This window comes from Oryx dammah, unplaced genomic scaffold (genome assembly GCF_014754425.2).
Source record: "Oryx dammah isolate SB20612 unplaced genomic scaffold, SCBI_Odam_1.1 HiC_scaffold_3, whole genome shotgun sequence".
NCBI lineage: Eukaryota > Metazoa > Chordata > Mammalia > Artiodactyla > Bovidae > Oryx > Oryx dammah.
In genome coordinates this window covers 90,647,435-90,655,403 of record NW_024070187.1, presented here as the reverse complement: position 1 = coordinate 90,655,403, position 7,969 = coordinate 90,647,435, and the positions used below count along the sequence as shown (strand labels likewise).

Genomic DNA, 7,969 nt, shown 5'->3' with positions numbered 1-7,969 from the left:
AGAATGGACTGGTTCGATCTCCTTGCAGTCCAAGGCTCTAGGAAATTCCAGGGAATGTGGGTGAAAAAATGAGAGTGAAAAAAGGCCTCAGTGACTCCCTCAAAAGGTTTGGGGGATTCTCAGATGTCCCCAAACTACATTCTGTGAATTGCTGCTGTAGCTATTGCAGTGAATAGGAATATAGGCCAGGCTTTGGAAAACAAATTATTTTTCTTTCTTAAACGTAAAGTTTCTTGCTTGATTCTTAACCTTTTAGTCTTTAGCTTCATAACTCTTTCCATCCCCTCACCAGATTCATTCTCCACTGCTAACAGCATCTTAAAATAATGAGTTAACATTTATAGAGCAGTTTTTACATGCCAGAAAGAAAGATAGATAGTCATGTCCGACTCTTGCCAATCCATGAACTGTAGCCTGCCAGGCTCCTCTGTCCATGGAATTCTCCAGGCAGGAATACTGAAGTGGGTTGCCATTTCCTTCTCCAGGGGAACTTCCTGACCCAGGAACTGAACTCAAGTTTCCCACATTGCAGGCAGATGCTTTACCGACCAAGCTACGAGGGAAGTTTCAAACTGAAAGTTGCTCAGTAGTGTCCAACTCTTTGTGACCCCATGGACGGTGGAATATTCCAGACCAGAAAACTGGAGTGGGTAGACTTTCCCTTCTCCAGGGGATCTTTCCAGCCCAGGTATTGAACCCAGGTATCACTCACTGCAGGCAGATTCTTTACCAGCTGAGTCACGAGGGAAGCCCAAAAATGTGGAGATGCCGGGGATTGAACCCGGGACCTCATACATGCAAAGCATGTGCTCTACCACTGAGCTACATCCCCTACCCTCTCTATGCCAGGTCCTAGACAAAGCACTCTACATGCATTATCTTTTTTCATCTTTCATCTTTGGTCTGTCTGTGGTTCCTGGCACAGAGCTTCTAAAACCACTGACATTTGCTAAGTGATGCGAGCACTGGGAAGAGCATCTTTTGTTTAATCCCTGGTTCCTAAATCCCTTGGAATTTCCTGGGTAACAGCAATGTCTTTTGTTCTAATCAGGTGGCCCTGGGTGGGCTCCTGCATGGGGCCTGGTCACCAGAAAGATCAAGCCACAATCAGAAGCTTGGAATTTTCAGCCACACTCCTTCATTCTCCAGAGAAGGAAGAGGGCTGGAAATGGGTTGATGATCAATCATGCCTACGTGATGAAACCTCCACAAAAATCCCCAAAGGACCAGGTTCTGAGATACTTCTACGTCGGTGAATGCATGGTGGTGCCGGGGGAGGGCATACCCAGAGAGGGCAGGGAAGCCCCCATGTATCTGGCCCTACACATTCCTTCCTTCTGGATGTTCATCTGTAGCCTTTATCATACCTTTTTACAATCCACTGATCAACAATAAGTGAACTGTTTTCTTGAATTCTCTGAGCTGCCATGGCAAATTAATTGATTCTGAGCAGGGAGGGAGTTGCGTATAGTTCATCAGTCAGAAGCACAAGGAACAACCTGGACTTGTGATTATCATCTGAAGTGGGGTTGGGACAGTCTTGCAGGACTGAGCCCTTCACCTGTAGGAGTTGATAGTATTGTTAGGGGAAGCACACTGATTGAAACCGCCCACCCTGGCCAGGCACCATAGTAACCATTTGCATGAGTTGTTTTATGACAGGAGATCCTGATAGGAATACAGAACTAATAAGCCACCACCAACCAGAAGAGTTTGGGAAAGGTTGAAAGGAGACACCGCATGTCTGTCCACTTCCCAGAATCCCTCTCGCTAGCATCCATTTTGGCTGAGCGATGCGTGCCCCACCAGGAAAGACTCGGAATTAGAATGATTGGCCAAAGACCACGCGGAAACTAATCCCATCACCATAAAACCCGAGACTGTGAGCCACGCGGCAGAGCACTTCTCCTGGGTTCTCTTACCCTACTGCTCTCCACCCGGGTGCCCTTTCTCAATAAAATCTCTTGCTTTGTCAGCACATGTGTCTCCTCGGACAATTCATTTCCAAATGTTAGACAAGAGCACAGTTTCGGGCTCTGGAAGGGGTCCTCCTTCCTGCAAAAGTATCTCCAGGCGGAGTATCAAAACTGAGTTAGGTTGTAAGACACAGAGCTGGTGTCACAGAGCATTATTTGGTGTGGGAAAAACAGCCACTCATCTGGTATCAGAAGTTTTGAGGGACTTCCCCATTGGTACAGTGGATAAGAATCTGCCTTCCAATGCAGGGGACACAGGTTCAATCCCTGGTTCAGGAAGATTCCACATCCCAGGGCCAGTGGGGGTGGGGGTGGGGCAGCAACTAAAATCTGTGCACAACTCCTGAAGCCCGTGAGTCTAGAGCCTGTGTTCCACAAAAAGAGAAGCCACTGCAATGAGAAGCCCAAGCACCTCAATGAAGAATAGCCTGCTCAATAGCAAGACCCAGCACAACCCAAAATTCATCGATTAAAAGCAAAATAGATTATTGTGAATTAAAGGAAAAACATATTTAAAAAAAAATGTTTTGAGTGTGGCAATAGTGTGAGATTAAGGGAGACATAAAGGAGGAAAACTGAGGGTGGTTTTTTTTTTTTTTTTTTTCACAATCCCTGAAGACAGTTTTATCCTGGGGATAATTATTATCCCTAATTTACTGATGGGGAAAACAGGTCTGGAAAAAGGCAGCAACAGGCTCTGAATTACAGATCAAGTAAGTTAAGAAATCAGGAATCTAAGCCAGGGAAGCCCCTGTAGTGAATGAAAGTGAAGCATTTATTGCAGAGCACCAATCAAGGAGTCCTGGCTTCCCTAGTGGCTCAGATGGTAAAGAATCTGCCTGCAATGCAGGAGACCTGGGTTTGATCTCTGGGTCAGGAAGATCCCCTGGAACAGGAAATGGCAACCTGCTCTGATATTCTTGCCTGGAAAATTCCATGGACAGAGGAGCCTACAGGTTATAGTTCATGGGGTCTTGAAGAGTTGGACACAGTGGAATGACTAACACTTTCACTTTGAAGCAAGGAGTCAAGGACAGTTAGTGCTTAAAAGACTCTGAACTCCCCAAGGCTTGCAGGAAAAGGTTTTTAAAAACAAGATAAGGGAGGGGTGGTGGTGTCAGCTCAAGCACATGCTCCTGACTGGCGGTGAGGTAATTGTGGGAGTCAACATCATCAACCTTCTGGTTCCAACTGGTCTGGGGTCTTCATCCTTGAGGGCAGCAGACAGTTAACTTCTTCCATCTGGTAGGGGTTTCAGTGTTTGCAAAACAGCTCAAAGGATGTGACTCAGAGTATCATGTATAGCCCTCGAGGAGGAACTAAAGGTCCTTGACTTTGTTTAGTGGCTGAACTGTTATTATTTTGTCTTGCTTGACTGTTTTCCTTTCTGCGTTTTCTCTTTCCTCTGATTAAACTCACTTTGTGGATCTCAGGGAAGGCCTACAAGGCTACGGTTTTTCTACAGACTAGGGGCAGGCAGAGGACAAGGAGGTTGGGAGAGTCTGTTCCAGGAAGACCTCATAGAATCCTGCTCAATTACTTATGCATTCCATGTGCATTTTAAATTGTTTTAAGTTTTTAGAAGTTCAGCTCAGGAGATTACATGTCTACTGGGAATCCTTCAATTTCAAGTTCTTTGTTTTCCTGTGTATTCATCAGGGTTGCTCTATAATCTAACTTCAGAAAGTTTTCAGTCTTTGGCTAAATATTGGTTTTGGGGAAACTTGTTCTTAAACATGCTTTGCATTTGGGAGGAGTATTTTATTCAATACTTTTTTTCTTCTGGCCACACCATTGTAACAGGAGGGAAAGGGGCAGGGCACAGCTTTTGAAAGAATGACATAGCCCAAGGACACAACATAAACCAGTTAGATTCAAGTGGGACAAAGATAGCAGACAAGACTAGACCTTGATCCTCAATCAGCAAGTGAAATGACACAGCCAGAGGTGCCATGACAGTTTCAAGGGGTCAAAAGATCAAGGAGTGGGTGGTGGCCCAAAACCTGGAAATCACCACCCCTTCCCCCAAATACTTGGAATAATCCTCCCACTGATGTTGAAGTTGAAACTACAATCCCCTGGCCACCTGATGCGAAGAACTGGCTCATTTGAAAAGACCCTGATGCTGGGAATGATTGAAGGCAGGAGGAGAAGGGGATGACAGAGGATGAGATGGTTGGATGGCATCACTGATTCAATGGACATGAGTTTGAGTAAACTTTGGGAGTTAGTGATGGACAGGGAAGCCTGTTGTGCTGCGGTCTGTGGGGTTGCAAAGAGTCAGACATGACTGAGGAACTGAACTGAACCGAATCTTCCCACTCATTAGCATATGAAATTCAGCTCAGTTCAATTCAGTTGCTCAGTCGTGTCTGACTCTTTGCAAAGTAGATGTTTTTCAGGAACTCTCTTGCTTTTTTGATGATCTCTGGTTCCTCTGCCTTTTCTAAATCCAGCTTGAACATCTGGAAGTTCACAGTTCACGTATTGCTGAAGCCTGGCTTGGAGAATTTTGAGCATTATTTACTAGCGTGTGAGATAAGTGCAATTGTAGAGTAGTTTGAACATTTCTTGGCATTGCCTTTCTTTGGGATTGGAATGAAAACTGACCTTTTCCAGTCCTGTGGCCACTGCTGAGTTTTCCAAATTTGCTGGCATATTGAGCGCAACACTTTCACAGCATCATCTTTTAGGATTTGAAAGAGCTTAACTGGAATTCCATCACCTCCACTAGCTTTGTTTGTAGTGATGCTTCCTAAGGCCCACTTGACTTCACACTCCAGGATGTCTGGCTCTAGGTGAGTGATCACACCATTATGGTTCTCTGGGTCATGAAGATCTTTTTGTACAGTTCTTCTGTGTATTCTTGCCACCTCTTCTTAATATCTTCTGCTTCTATTAGGTCCATACCATTTCTGTCCTTTATCGAGCCCATCTTTACATGAAATGTTCCTTGATATGTCTGATTTTCTTGAAGAGATCTCTAGTCTTACCCATTCTATTGTTTTCCTCTATTTCTTTGCATTGATCACTGAGGATATGAAATTACCCAGCCTATAAAAACTAATTGCACCACACTTCATGGCACACTTGCCCTCTGCAATGGCCCACACTCTGTCTGGGGAATGTGCTTCTCTCTGAATCTGAATAAATCTACTTCTTACCTATCACTTTCTCTCTCACTGAATTCTTTTTGTGATGAGACATCAAGAACCTGAGCTTCATTATGTCCTGAAACCAGGTACCGTGTATTTTTGACTGGGTTTTCATCCCAGACACGTGGGTTCAAGTCCCAAGCAGGGTTTTGGCTCGGTTCGAGTCTCAATCTGAGGTAAATGGTTTCACCATGAAGCTTACAGGAACCTAGTTCCCTGACCAGGGATTGAACCCATACTACCTACATTGGAAGCATAGAGCCTTAACCACTGAACTGCCAGGGAAGTCCTTGTTGTTACTAGTGTTCTACTCATTTGTAGTGGGTTGGATAGTGTCGCTCAAAATTTCAGGTTGGGATGTGACCTTATTTGGAAATGGGGTCTTTCGCAGATGTAATTAAGATACAGCTTAAAATGGTATCATACTGGATTAGGGTGGGCCCTAAATCCAATGAATGTCCTTAGAAAAGACAGAAACAGACACAGTAATGTTGGGAAGGTTCATCTAGTCAAAGCTATGGTTTTCCAGTAGTCATGTGTGGATGTGAGAGTTAGATCAAAAAGAAAGCTGAGCACTGAAGAATTGATGCTTTTGAACTGTCATATTGGAAAAGGTTCTTGAGAGTTCCTTGGACAGCAGGAGATCAAACCAGTCAATCCTAAATCAGTCCTGAATATTCATTGGAAGGACTGATGCTGAAGCTCCAATAATTTCACCACCTGACGTGAAGAACTGACTCATTAGAAAAGACCCTGATGCTGGGAAAGATTGAAGGCAGGAGGAGAAGGGGACGACAGAGGATGAGATGGCTGGATGAGATCACCGACTCAATGGACATGAGTTTGAGCAAGCTCAGGGAGTTGGTGATAGACAGGGAAGTCTGGTGTGCTGCAGTCCATGGGGATACAGAGTCGGACAGGATTGAGCAACTGACCTGAACTAAACGTAGGGAAGAGGGCTTTCCCAGTGGCTCTGGTGGTAAAGAACCTGCCAGTTCAATCCCTAGGTTGGGAAGATCCCCTGGAGGAGGGCAGGGCCACCCACTGCAGTCCTCTTGCCTGGAGAATCCCATGGACAGAAGAGCCAGGTGGGCTATGGTCCATGGGGTCACAAAGAGTTGGACACGACTAAATCTACTTAGCACACAACACAGGAGAGCAGGACAGGCAGAGATGGGGACAGAGATGCGCGGTGGCTGCTACTGCCAAGGAGCCACCAGCACTAGGCAGGGGCAAGGAAGGATTCTCCTTCAGACGTCTGGACTCCAGAACAGTAAGAGAAATTTCTGTTCTTTCACATCTCCCAGCTTGTGGTACTTTGTTACAGCAGCCCTGAAGAACTAATATACTAGCCTTCAACACCTGGCCCCAAATTGGCCTCCTTTCTATGGCCTTCCCTCATCATTTAAGTATTTCTCCCTCCTCTGAACCCCAAGAATCCTCGCTGTCTGCACCATTCCTGAGGACTCAGGGTTTTATTGTGTATGTGTCAGCTTCTCCGGAGGGAAAGTTTGGTTTTTAACCCTTCCTTGAGTCTCTGGTTATCTCCTAACTCAGTGATGTTGTTGCAGGAAAAGTGGAGAGCAAGAGAATGGTCATGTCCCAGGTCTCAGGCGAGCTCCTGGATGGCTGCCAAGTGAGGGTCCTTGGCTTCAAGCAGGAAGGAATTCCAGAGCGAGCTGAAGTAGAGTGAAAGCATGTGTTTATTTGAGAAGATACACACTCCACAGACAGAAGTTTGCACTGTCTCAGAAAGTGAGAGTGGACCTGAAATACAGCCTTGCTGTGCTAAGTCACTTCAGTATGTCCAATTCTGTGCAATCCTGTGAACTGTAGCCCTTCAGGCTCCTCTGTCCATGGGATTCTCCAGGCAAGAATTCTGGAGTGGATTGCCATTCCCTTCTCCAGGGGATCTTCCCCACCCCAGGGAAAGAACCGGCGTGTCTTACGTTTAACCTGCAGTGGCGGGCAGGTTCTTTACCACTAGCATACCTGGGAAGCCTGAAACATGGGGTGGTTTGTTTTCATGGGCTGGGCAGTTTCACAAACTAATGAGTAGGAGGTTTATTCCAACTATTTTGGGGCATGAAAGTGAAGTCGCTCAGTTGTGTCTGACTCTTTGCAACCCCATGGACTATAGCCCACCAGGCTCCTCTGTCCATGGGATTTTCCAGGCAAGAGTACTAGAGTGGGTTGCCATTTCCTTCTCAGGGGATCTTCCTGATCCAGGGATCAAACCCAGGGCTCCCGAATTGCAGGCAGACACTTTATCCAGTTAGCCATCAGGGATGGCCTGATTTTGGGGAAGGGGCGGTGATTTCCTGGAATTCACCTGGAATTCAAAAAAGGGTCTCTGTCCCTTTTTTGACCTTTAATCATCAACCTCAACTGTGAAGGCACCCGAGGGTATGATTTAGCTAGTGTGTTCCTGTTCCGATGAGCTCATACTGAGGCTCGCCGTCTGGTGGAAGTTGACTTGTCTGCCATCTTGGACCTAGTTAGTTCTAACCAGTTTATGTCATGCCTTGAGTGGCTGTCATTCTTTTAAAGGTTGTGCCCTGCCTTCTTGTCTCAATATACGTTAAGCACATATATTAAGTCCTTAATATGTGATTGTTGAATATAGTTTCCCCAATACTTTCTTCTCATTTAATGAATCCATTCAACAAATAATTATTGAGTGCCTACATTGTGAAACATTTTTTCTTACCTCTGGGATAAATCTGTGAACCAAAAAGACAACGTTCAGTCCTTATGAAGCTTACTTTCTAATGAGAATGTAAGTTTCTGTGTGGAAATTCACATGCCCTCATTGCAGGTTTTAGACTAGTTTCTGTA

General features: G+C 45.4%; 1 non-coding gene across 1 annotated transcript; it reads right to left on the bottom strand.

Moving 5' to 3' along the window:
• Positions 1 to 760: 760 nt before the first annotated feature.
• Positions 761 to 832, bottom strand: TRNAA-UGC. The gene has a single exon. It is a non-coding gene; the product is annotated as a tRNA-Ala (tRNA).
• Positions 833 to 7,969: the final 7,137 nt, after the last annotated feature.